The sequence below is a fragment of the Podarcis filfolensis genome (genome assembly GCF_964270895.1).
Source record: "Podarcis filfolensis genome assembly, chromosome: 7".
NCBI classification, from domain to species: Eukaryota; Metazoa; Chordata; class Lepidosauria; order Squamata; family Lacertidae; genus Podarcis; species Podarcis filfolensis.
In genome coordinates this window covers 81,609,398-81,621,466 of record NC_139603.1, presented here as the reverse complement: position 1 = coordinate 81,621,466, position 12,069 = coordinate 81,609,398, and the positions used below count along the sequence as shown (strand labels likewise).

Sequence of the window (12,069 nt, the reverse complement as noted above, 5' to 3'; positions counted from 1 at the left end):
AAAAATAAAGCTTTGGCCAAAAAAGAGAGAGCAACTCTCCACTTTTTTGAAATCTGTCAACCCTACCATAGGTGCAGATTTGGGTGGGGGGTGGCATGTGGTGTTAGCCTTTTCTTTAAATAAAATTTTATTTTAAAGATCCTGTGAAGCTAGGCTGTGGATTTTCCCTCTGACCTAAATAGGAGGCATTCGGTTGCGAGAACAGCACAAAAACTGGCTTATTTGTCAGTGTTCAAACTCTGAGTATAGAATTACTCGGAGTTGGAGGCAAACATCAGTCATGGGATAAAAAAGGTCAGGGTCAGTGCCCTCAATAGCTGGGATTGCAGAAGTGGGAATTTAGGAAGGCCGTTGGCCAGATTTAATGCATTGCTTATTACAGTCGTTTCAACAAGAGCACTGAACCACATAGCCTCTAATACAAACAACAGTCTCGTTACCTATTTATTAGGTTTCTGACCATATACACTCTGGGTATGCCTTGAATTTGTACCTAATATGGAGAACTAATAAACTCAAAGGGTTTTTGGAGAGAGACTTCCATTCTTCTAATATGACTTTAGTTGAAATAAACTACCATATTTCCCTGCGTATAATAATAATAATAATAATAATAATAATAATAATTTATTATTTATACCCCGCCCATCTGGCTGGGCCTCCCCAGCCACTCTGGGCGGCTTCCATAGAAACCAAAAATACAGTAAAATATCACACGTTAAAAACTTCCCTGAACAGGGCTGCCTTAAGATGTCTTCTGAATGTCAGGTAGTTGTTTATCGCTTTGACATCTGCTGGAAGGGCGTTCCACAGGGCGGGCGCCACTACCGAGAAGGCCCTCTGCCTGGTTCCCTGTAGCTTTGCTTCTTGCAATGAGGGAACCGCCAGAAGGCCCTCGGCGCTGGACCTCAGTATAAGATGACTGGGCGTATAAGATGACCCCCAACTTTTCCAGTTAAAATATAGAGTTTGGGATATACTCGCCGTATAAGACTACCCCCACCTGCAGCCAACTAGAGGCAGCCAGTTTTTTCATTCCTGTACGCACACCGCAGCTGGGGCACGGGGGGGCCTCGCAGGAGGATCGGGGGAGGGAAGGACGGAGGGGAGGACTTCAAAGCCCCGCTTGCCTCATCCATCCCTCCTCCATCCTCGGCGGCAGCCAGCCCCTTGGAGCGGCGCCCTGCAAAGGTGTTTTTGACACTTGCCGGGTGTCTCTTCAGACTGGACGGGAGGGGAAGTTGCAGGGGGTGTGGGGAGAGAAAGGAGGGCAGCCGGCAGAGCGACGTCTGTCGGCTGGGAAATGAAAGTCAAGTCTCGAACCCACCCCCCGCCTCCCATTTCTGGTCCTCCTCGTGGGGTGGGGTGGGGGTAGAGAGGAGGGGGCAGGGACTGGCCGGCTGCTGCTGCCACCCCACACGGCGCCGGGGCTGGTGGCGCTCCCGGCAGGCTCCCCATGCACTCTGTGCCCCTCTTGTCATGTTTGTGGTTTGGGATGAGGCAGTAAGTCCGTGCACAAAGAAAAGCCGCATGCCCTCGAGCCCCGCTGCAGACCGTGGACAGCGCAGGCCCCGAGCACCAGCTCCCGCTCCCGACGCCGCTTTGCTCGCCACTCCTTAGAATCATAGAATCATAGAATCATAGAGTTGGAAGAGACCACAAGGGCCATCGAGTCCAACCCCCTGCCAAGCAGGAAACACCATCAGAGCACTCCTGACATATGGTTGTCAAGCCTCTGCTTAAAGACCTCCAAAGAAGGAGACTCCACCACACTCCTTGGCAGCAAATTCCACTGTCGAACAGCTCTTACTGTTAGGAAGTTCTTCCTAATGTTTAGGTGGAATCTTCTTTCTTGTAGTTTGGATCCATTGCTCCGTGTCCGCTTCTCTGGAGCAGCAGAAAACAACCTTTCTCCCTCCTCTATGTGACATCCTTTTATATATTTGAACATGGCTATCATATCACCCCTTAACCTCCTCTTCTCCAGGCTAAACATGCCCAGCTCCCTTAGCCGTTCCTCATAAGGCATCGTTTCCAGGCCTTTGACCATTTTGGGTGCCCTCCTCTGGACACGTTCCAGTTTGTCAATGTCCTTCTTGAACTGTGGTGCCCAGAACTGGACACAGTACTCCAGGTGAGGTCTGACCAGAGCAGAATACAGTGGCACTATTACTTCCCTTGATCTAGATGCTATACTCCTATTGATGCAGCCCAGAATTGCATTGGCTTTTTAAGCTGCCGCATCACACTGTTGGCTCATGTCAAGTTTGTGGTCAACCAAGACTCCTAGATCCTTTTCACATGTACTGCTCTCAAGCCAGGTGTCACCCATCTTGTATTTGTGCCTCTCATTCCCCCCCCCCCCAAGTTTCTCCCTGTTACATTTCATTTACATTTCTCCCTGTTAAAATTCATCTTGTTTGTTTTGGCCCAGTTCTCTAATCTGTCAAGGATTAGAGCGAGGGAGACGGGCCCAGAGCTACCAGAGCCTCGGCGAGGAGCAGGCACAGGCCAGAGCCCCCCAACCTAAAGCCTGCCAAGCGCCGCCCACCAAGCGCCGCCAGGGGTAGAGCGTGCACCCCTCTACTGCCTCTGCCGTCGCAGCAGCAGCCTGAGGCAAGGCGAGCAAGCCCCGATCGGCCGTCCAGCAAAGCGGTGGGTTGTGCTCACCGGCTCCCTATCCTCCTTCCCAACAACCATACCCGGCGTATAAGATGACCCCCGACTTTTGAGAAGATTTTCTGGGTTAAAAAGTCGTTTTATACACAGGAACATACGGTAATTTTCTGATATAAACTGATTTTCTCCAAAGTCATCTCACACACTCACTCACACACACACACCCCTCTGATTGTAAAAACTCCACTGGATTTGCATTGGTTAAGGAAGAAAGCAGTCATCTCCATTTCCAGTGGGAGCCGCCGAGAGTTGGAACAGCCTCTGCCCACATAGCTCAACCCCTCCATCAGCATATCCCTGTCGTCAGTTCAGCCTCTTAGGGACCGATCCTATACCACAATCCACCAAGAAGAGTGGGTTAGGATCCAGCAGACCCCCCACCTCACATGGCTACGGGCTCTGGCAAACCACGCTATGCCACTGACCTGGAGGGCACTATGTTAGAGGATGATGGGATGCCGTGAGAGCAGCTTGGAATGCTGACATTTGGCTTTTATAAACAGAGAAGGTTATTGCAGCAACCTTCCTGGATTCCAGTCTTAGGTCTTCCCGACACGAACATTTCCTTATCTGCTGCACCCCTCCACACACTTCCCCTAATGATCTCTCTCTCTCCTGAGCTCTGGAGGGTTTGTAATTTATGTCAGCTTCTTCCTAGCGAGCGAGCCGCTTCTTCCTATGCTTTCAGCTGAATCCAATAACCAATTAAGCCCGTTAGAAAGCCTTATTTGACTCGGTTTTTAATTTACTGTTTCGCAGTAGAGAAGAAGAGTTCAGTAGTTAACAGTGAGTTTTGAAATGGCAGGATTCCTGCAAGTTTGACGAAGGGAAAAACAGAATGGCAGCCCTGTGCTAATTTTGTGACTCATTTTTATGTCTGGAGGTCTTGTTCTGCTTATCATATGCTTGCCTTATCCCTGGGACAGCGAGAAGAAGAATTTGGCCCACTAAATTCCGAGGCACATAGCATCTTTCACTTGTCAAGCATTGCAGGCTGAGAAATGAGACTGAAAAGCAAACATGTCCACAGCAATAGGCGAACATGAGCAAAATCAGTGCTGCGCATGCATTTGCTGGGCATGCAAAATCCACGAGTGGTTTAAGAATAGACTAATAGCCACAGCCTTCCTGAACCTGAGGAGCTGTGCTTTGATCCAAACACTCAGGTCCTGAGAAGGTTTGTTGTTGTTTAGTCGTGTAGTCGTGTCCGACTCTTCGTGACCCCATGGACCAGAGCACGCCAGGCACTCCTGTCTTCCACTGCCTCCCGCAGTTTGGTCAAACTCATGTTAGTAGCTTCGAGAACACTGTCCAACCATTTTGTCCTCTGTCATCCCCTTCTCCTTGTGCCCTCCATCTTTCCCAACATCTTTTCCAGCGAGTCTCCTCTTCTCATGAGGTGGCCAAAGTATTGGAGCCTCAGCTTCACAATTTAATTAAATTTGAGAGGAGATATTCTGCAAACGGGAGTCTAGAAGCCAGGAGTCAGAAAGCCAAGAGTCCGAGGGTCAGAGAGCCGGAAGTCAAGAAGCCAAGGGTCCGAGCGTCAGGAAACAAGGAGTCACAAAGTCAAGGGTCTGAGGATCAAGAAGCAAGGAGTCACGAAGTCAAGGGTTCGGGGATTGAGAGTCAAGAGTCAAATGCAGCAAGGCAGGGAATGTGTTGCTGTGGCCAAGAGCCAAAGGGAAAATGCTGACCTTATATCCCTTCCCGGCTCTTGCCACCAGGTGCTGTGAGTTACCAATCGGCCTCACCTGTGTGGCTACGCCTTGCCTCTTCAGAACAAACTTAGGAAGGCCCCAGTCCTGCAGAGTCCTATTGGTCCCAGGGCCTGGCTCCTGCACGCACACCTGACAAGCTAGCTGGAACGCATCCTTGAACTACGACAATGTTTCCTGCTTGCAGGGATTGAGGATGGAGTGGTGTGGACTTTCAAAGTGTCACTGTTTTCAGATTCATTCACGTGCTGGCAAGTTGAGGTTGCACAACAGTAGCTGAATGGGAACTCTTGCACGAGAAACCCTCTTCCTCCAAAGATTGTGTGTCTGTGTCTGTGTGTGTGTGTGTGTGTGTGTGAGAGAGAGAGAGAGAGAGAGAGAGAGAGAGGGAGAGAGAGAGAGAGAAGGAAAGTGATGGGGGAAACACACTGGAAGGAGAACATTTGCTTTGATGGAACGTCCTCCATCTTCCCCACTAATGAGGCAGCATGAATGCTCACCAAATAGCCGACATTGTTTCGCCTCCTTGGAAATGAGTTAGGACGAATGCTCAGACCACCTGGAAGCTCGGTGCATTTGGCCACGGGCTCAAGAGTGCTCTCATTCTGTCCTTGAGTCTTTGGCTCTCATGTTGCATTTCACCGGAAGTTTATTCACGCAGCTCCGCAGAGGGTCCCATGTGTTGCTTTCCAGATGGAAAATGCAAAGGGTGTTTCGCTGAACCAAGCAAGGCCAGCTTGAAACAGCAACCTTCTCCAAGACAATCAGCATTCAGAGCATAGTGGTGGAGGCGATAATGAGATGTCACGTCACAGCAAGATAAATATACATCGGGAGGTGTATCCTTCCCTCCTTTCCCCTTCAAAAAGAACTACCTGCCAATTTCCCTGAGAGGTTCCTTCAGCAGAGCAGGGGGGGCAGGGAACCCTACCTGTCTATTTTTTTTTCAAAGAGGCATTTCGAGATGGGAAGCATGCTTGTAGTGCAGCCATCAAAGCCTCTGCCTTCTCTGTGGGAACCCTTGAAGGCTAGTTCCATTAATGAGCAGCTGATCTGCCTACAGACTTTGGACAATAAGACAATTTGTTACAAAGGAGACATGCATTGCTAGGAAGTTGATCAGGTAGGGACACAGTAAGCCTGACTTACACATAGGGATGGGTGTTGCTATCTAGTTTCACTCTGTTTCTAAGTTTTCCAACCTTAAGAGTTCAGGTCTGCATATTTAAATACAAGGTCTGTATATAACAAACATGGGATGCGGGTGGCACTGTGGTTTAAACCCACAGAGCCTAGGGCTTGCCGATCAGAAGGTCGGCAGTTCGAATCCCCGCGACGGGGTGAGCTCCTGTTGCTTGGTCCCAGCTCCTGCCAACCTAGCAGTTCGAAAGCACGTCAAAGTGCAAGTAGATAAATAGGTACCGCTCTGGCGAGAAGGTAAACAGTGTTTCCGTGCGCTGCTCTGTTTCGCCAGAAGTGGCTTAGTCATGCTGGCCACATGACCCGGGAGCTGTACGCTGGCTCCCTTGGCCAAAAAAAGCGAGATGAGCACTGCAACCCCAGAGTTGTCCATGACTGGACCTAATGGTCAGGGGTCCCTTTACCTTTACCTATATAACAAACATCCATTTGTTATATATATAGAATCACAGAATTGTAGAGTTGGAAGGGACCCAATGGTCATCTAGTCCAACCCCCTGCAATGCAGACATCTCAACTAAAGCATTCATGACAGATGGCCATCCAATTTCTGCTTAAAAGCTTCCAAGGAAGGAGAGGGAGACCGTTCCACTGTCAAACAGTTCTTACAATTCTTCAGAATTTCAAAAGTTCAGCACAGTGAGTGAACTGGTGGGTATTATTTTTTTAAGTTCATGACCCTTAAAAAACCCATACGGAGTAAGCTTATTGGGCTTCTGAATGCAGGCAGGAGACTACATGTTTGAAAGCTCCCCCAGTGTAAAAATGCCCTGTATCTTTGAACAGCTAGCATGTCATGGTGAGAGCTAGGATGAATAAACGCCTTCTCCTTGAACAGCTAGCTTTCTGCAGGCAGGGCCCATGCACAAAAGAGCATTCAAACATATAACGTGTGGCTTTTTTATCTCACATAGGTTGATTGGAGTTTACACACTGTAAGAAGGAAGAGCTAGGATCTTTACAGTATGAAATTATAATTCTGAATGCTTTTTGTGTAAGGACTTCCTGCATGTAGACAACTAGCACATCAGGGAGAAGGCTAAGCTAAGAAGATCACCCTTCCTAACCTGATCACTCTCGGTGGGCAGAGATGAAGGACAAAACAGAAATGTGCATCCCTGACGTACGTTCTGAAATGATGCAGTCACAAGAGAACTAGCATTGGATATATAGATATAGATATTTGTTGTTGTTTAGTCGTTTAGTTGTGTCTGACTCTTCGTGACCCCATGGACCAGAGCACGCCAGGCACTCCTGTCTTACACTGCCTACTACAGTTTGGTAAAACTCATGCCGGTAGCTTTGAGAACACTGTCCAACCATCTCGTCCTCTGTCGTCCCCTTCTCCTTGGGCCCTCCATCTTTCCCAACATCAGGGTCTTTTCCAGGAAGTCGTCTCTTCTCATGAGGTGGCCAAAGTCTTGGAGCCTCAGCTTCAGGATCTGTCCTTCCAGTGAGCACTCAGGGCTGATTTCCTTCAGAATGGATAGGTTTGATCTTCTTGCAGTCCATGGGACTCTCAAGAGTCTCCTCCAGCACCAGAATTCAAAAGCATCAATTCTTTGGCGATCAGCCTTCTTAATGGTCCAGCTCTCACTTCCATACATCACTACTGGGAAAACCATAGCTTTAACTATACGGGCCTTTGTTGGCAAGGTGATGTCTCTGCTTTTTAAGATGCTGTCTAGGTTTGTCATTGCTTTTCTCCCAAGAAGCGGGTGTCTTTTAATTTCGTGACTGCTGTCACCATCTGCAGTGATCATGGAACCCAAGAAAGTAAAATCTCTCACTGCCTCAATTTCTTCCGCTTCTATTTGCCAGAAGGTGATGGGACCAGTGGCCAGGATTTTAATTTTTTTTGATGTTGAGCTTCAGACCATATTTTGCACTCTCTTTCACCCTCATTTAAAGGTTCTTTAATTCCTCCTCACTTCTATTTCCAGCATAGAATCATGGAAATGTAAAGCTGGAAGGGACCCCAAGGGTCATCTAGTCCAACCCCCTGCCATGCAGGAATCTCAGCTGCATATCTGAGGTTGTTGATATTTCTTCCAGCAATCTTAATTCCGGCTTGGGATTCATCCAGGGAGACAATATACAGCCTTGTTGTACTCCTTTCCCAATTTTGAACCAATCAGTTGTTACATATCTAGTTCTAACTGTGGCTTCTTGTCCCACATAGAGATTTCTCACGCCACCAAGCAGTCAGTGAGGCACCCATCTTGAATGCAGAGAGGTTTTGTCAGCTACTTTTGCAGCTTTTTAGATGAACCTGCAGCCCTGTCGTCCTTGCCCCTGAGTTGCTAGCAAATGATTTGGCACATTCTTAATTGCTGCGTGCCTATATAATCATCTTTGGCAATACATTCTCCTTTCCTGAGAAATATCCCATCCTGCAAATCAGTGCTTAATAGCCAGGAAACTCCTATCAATCAAGGTCCGAAGTCTGCATTCTGCAGCACAAAGTGCCTCGTTGCATTTCATTTCCAATGATAACTCTCCCGAACATTTTGCTTGTTTCTGCCATTTCGGCCGTTTAGGGAAAAGCAACGGGCAGCCTTTCAGAATGGATTTTCCATTTTTATATGCTTGCCTTGGCAAAATCCCATTCCGACCATATATATCTAAACCAGCGATACAGTTGTTGGTACTTTGCCTGTGACACGAGGGCAGTGAGGTGATAAAACTCGAGATCTGCTGCAGTTTGTAGACCGGGCTACATTCTGGTCGAATCAAATCAACCTTACTGGATGGTTGAAGTGGGACTCAAAGGCAGGTGAGGAGGGGGCCACTCTCAATCAGGCCAGGTGGGCGTAGAGCCCAGAGGACAGACTCCTCCATTTCCTCCCTAGGGGTGGAAGGAGATCAGCAGGGCTTCCTAAGCACCATTGGGAGATGGGATTGCTGAGGAGTGTGCTGGAGCCATGGCTGCCAGTAGCGTAGCGTGGGGGGTGCAGGGGGGGCCGGCCGCACCGGGCGCAACATCTGGAGGGGGCGCGCTCGCACTCGCAGCTCTCTGCCCCTACCTGGCAGAGTAGCCTACCACGGGTTAGGGGGCGCAAATTACTTGCCTTGCCCCGGGTGCTGACAACCCACGCTACGCCACTGATGGCTGCCATTGTAGCAGCAGCAGCAGCACCGGGGATGCTGCTCTGTGAATCCTGCCCCAAGGTCATTGCCTCACCTTGCCTCTTAGGTGGGCCGGCCCTGACTGCATGTTTGCCAAGGCTTCAGGGAATCCTATCCCTCCCATGGTGGGATGCCAAGAAGCAGAAAAACAAGAAGAGTTCTTACCATGTACAGTGGTACCTCAGGTTACAAACACCTCAGGTTACAAACACTTCGGGTTACAGACTCCGCTAACCTGGAAGTAGTACCTCCGGTTAAGAGGTACTACCCCATCATCCAGCCCAGACACTGAGGTCCAGCTCCAAGGGCCTTCTGGTAGTTCCCTCGCTGTGAAAGTGAGGTTACAGGGAACCAGGCAGAGGGCCTTCTCGGTAGTGGCACCTGCCCTGTGCAACGCCCTCCCAGCAGATGTGAAGGCAATAAACAACTATTTTACTTTTAAAAGACAACTGAAGGCGGCCCTGTTTAGGGAAGTTTTTATTGTCTGACGCGGTATTGTTTTTAATATTCGGTTGGAAGCTGCCCAGAGTGGCTGGGGAAACCCAGCCAGATGGGCAGGGTATAAATAATAATTTTTTATTATTGTATATTATTAACTTTACCTCAGGATGAAAACAGAAATTGCACGCCGGTGGTGCAGCGGCAGTGGGACGCCCCATTTGTGGGATATAAAGCTGTCAGTCAAGTCCAACATTCTGAGAGGACTAACTGCTTCCATGTGGCAGGCAGTTTTCTCAGTTGGTTGATCGGTTGCTGCAAGGAGTGTTAACTGGTAACTGCTCAGATGCAGTCTTCTCATGACTCACTACTATCTAGAATATAGTTTATCTGGTATGTAACCTAAGCCTGCCTTCAGGAACAACTCTGTAAGCCTGAATGAATCTGATAGCAAAGTAAAGGTAAAGGGACACCTGACCATTAAGTCCAGTCGCAAACGACTCTGGGTTGCTGCACTCATCTCACTTTACTGGCCGAGGGAGCCGGCATTTGTCTGCAGACAGCTTCCGGGTCATGTGGCCAGCATGACTAAGCCACTTCTGGCGAACCAGAGCAGCGTACGGAAACGCCGTTTACCTTCCTGCCAGAGTGGTACCTATTTATCTACTTGCACTTGACGTACTTTCAAACTGCTAGGTTGGCAGGAGCAGGGACCAAGTAATGGGAGCTCACCCCGTCACAGGGATTCGAACTGCCAACCTTCTGATCCACAAGCCCTTGGCTCTGTAGTTTAGACCACAGCGCCACCCATGATAGTAAAGTAGTTTATGTTAATATGATTCAGATTCATGTGCGTTTTCTTTAAGAGAGACAGAAAAGGATTATCAGCCAGGAAGGTATAATTATTGATAGGACTCAAACGAATTAGCAACCCGCTTGTCGCTGCATAAATGCAAATGGGATCATTTAAACTCTGCTATACTATATAAACATTCCCACACCATTAGCTAAAATGGTACCTCGGGTTAAGAATGGTTTCAGGTTAAGAATGGACCTCTGGAATAAATTAAGTTCTTAACCAGAGGTACTACTGTAGTTTATTCAATATTCACAGAGAGAGAGAGAGAGAGATATGAAGGAATGCGATCTCTCTTAAATAATGGCGTTGCTCCAGGTAAAGTCCCACTCCCTCAGTCCCTCCTATTCTACGTCACCCCTGTGCTGGCTGATCTGTGCTTTCTGCCTCTGAGTTCTACTGCTCTCAAGGCACACCTTGTTCTGGGAGTGGTGGGGTCAGGAATGCTTTCAAGAGACACCAAGTCTGTTAGCTCTCTCTCCCCTGGTGCTTCTTCTTCCTCCTGCTCTCCCAATATTTCCCAGCTCCTCCCCCTGCAGCCTCTGAACTATGACCTTCTGCAAACCACTGTTCTAAATCTATACTGTCCTCCTCTTCTCGGGAAGGTGCAGGAAGAGGGGGAACGGTTCCCACCATTCCTGCTCAGTTCAGCCCCTGACAACCTCATGCCCTTGGTCCAGACCACAAGGCTAGAACAAAGGGCAATAAGGAGACCATGGTGGATATGTGATGTTCCAGTTAAGACTAGTTTGGAATAATCCAAACTATCAAACTAGAGAAATGAGGACCAGAAGAAAGAACAGGAAAGAGGAGAATGCAGAGATGAGATGAAAAATATGCATAATATATAAATATTTTATTTGGACCTCTTTGAGCATTTATTGGGGGCTCAGTTAATGGTTTAAGTTCACGAGAGCTCCAGCTTTCTTTTAGAACCCACCAACTGCCATAAGAACTGTCTGATGCCAGGCCTGGGGATACAAGGATGAGGCGACCTATGGCCCATCCCAATGCTGTTGGATTCCAACTCCCATCAGTCCCAAAAAGCACAGTCAGTGTTCATGCATCATGGGAGTTGGAGTCCAACAACATCTGGAAGGGACATGAGTTTTCCCGTCCTTGGCTTGAGCTACTGTGCACTTTCTGGGATTGCTGCCTTGGATTATGCAGTTGTAAGGGACCTCAAAGATCATGCGATGGGCTGCAGCAGAAGATCCCAGGTTGAATCTCTGGCATCTCCAGGTGGGATTAAGAAGGTCCACTGTCTTAACCCTTGGATAGCTGCTGCCAGTCAGGGCAGACAATATGGACCAATGGTTTGGTCTTAGTATGTGACAGCTTCCTATGTTCCTGTGTTGATCATCTAATCCAATCCCATGCTGATTCAGGAAATCCACTACTGCAGCTTCCCTGACTGGTGGCCACCTAGTCTCTGATGGAAAACTTTCCCCTCTGATCACTGGAACTCATTTTTGCCTGGGGGGGCGGGGGGAGAAATGTACTATGCACCTTCTTGGACAGACAGCAAGCTCTTCTGAGTCCAGGAACCAGAGCAAGCTCTGACTGCCCCCTTGGGATGTGGGGGCTGACACATCCAAGCAGGTTAGGTTAACGGGACTTGCAGCTGACACAGTAAATAATCCATTCTGTCAGCAGGAATTCATCCTTTCTGCTAAGAACGTTGCAAGCACACAATTTACACAAAACGGATTAGGTGATAGATCAAAGTTTTCCCACAATTTGTGAGGATGTTTTGTGTGTGTGTGACACCATTTTATATGCAGGGAGTCTTCCAAAGTTTCAAGCTGAAGTAGCACTTCTTTTTACAATTCAGTAGGGAACTTTGTCAATATTGTTCTCCTCTCCTATTTCTTTTCTTCTTTTTTCAAAAAAGAAGTAGCTGAAATAATGAACAATTGAGAGCCATGTTATTATTATTATTTTTTACCACTTATAATCTCAACTGCACGATGCCTCACAGATGCTAATGAATTGCTTCTTCCACTAGCTGGTTATAGCAGGAGCGTAGCTCACCTGAGAACACTATAT

At 48.1% G+C, this 12,069-nt stretch overlaps 1 protein-coding gene and 1 long non-coding RNA gene across 2 annotated transcripts in view; one reads left to right on the top strand and one right to left on the bottom strand.

The window, feature by feature from the left end:
* Positions 1–5,563, bottom strand: part of LOC310766331 — a 59,443-nt gene extending 53,880 nt beyond the window's left edge. The window contains exon 1 of the long non-coding RNA XR_014550073.1: positions 5,329–5,563. This is a non-coding gene — a long non-coding RNA (uncharacterized lncRNA). The remainder of the gene's footprint in view (positions 1–5,328) is intronic.
* Positions 1–12,069, top strand: part of ZFAT (zinc finger and AT-hook domain containing) — a 668,318-nt gene that overhangs the window by 290,411 nt on the left and 365,838 nt on the right. The gene's annotated exons all lie outside the window — the stretch shown is intronic.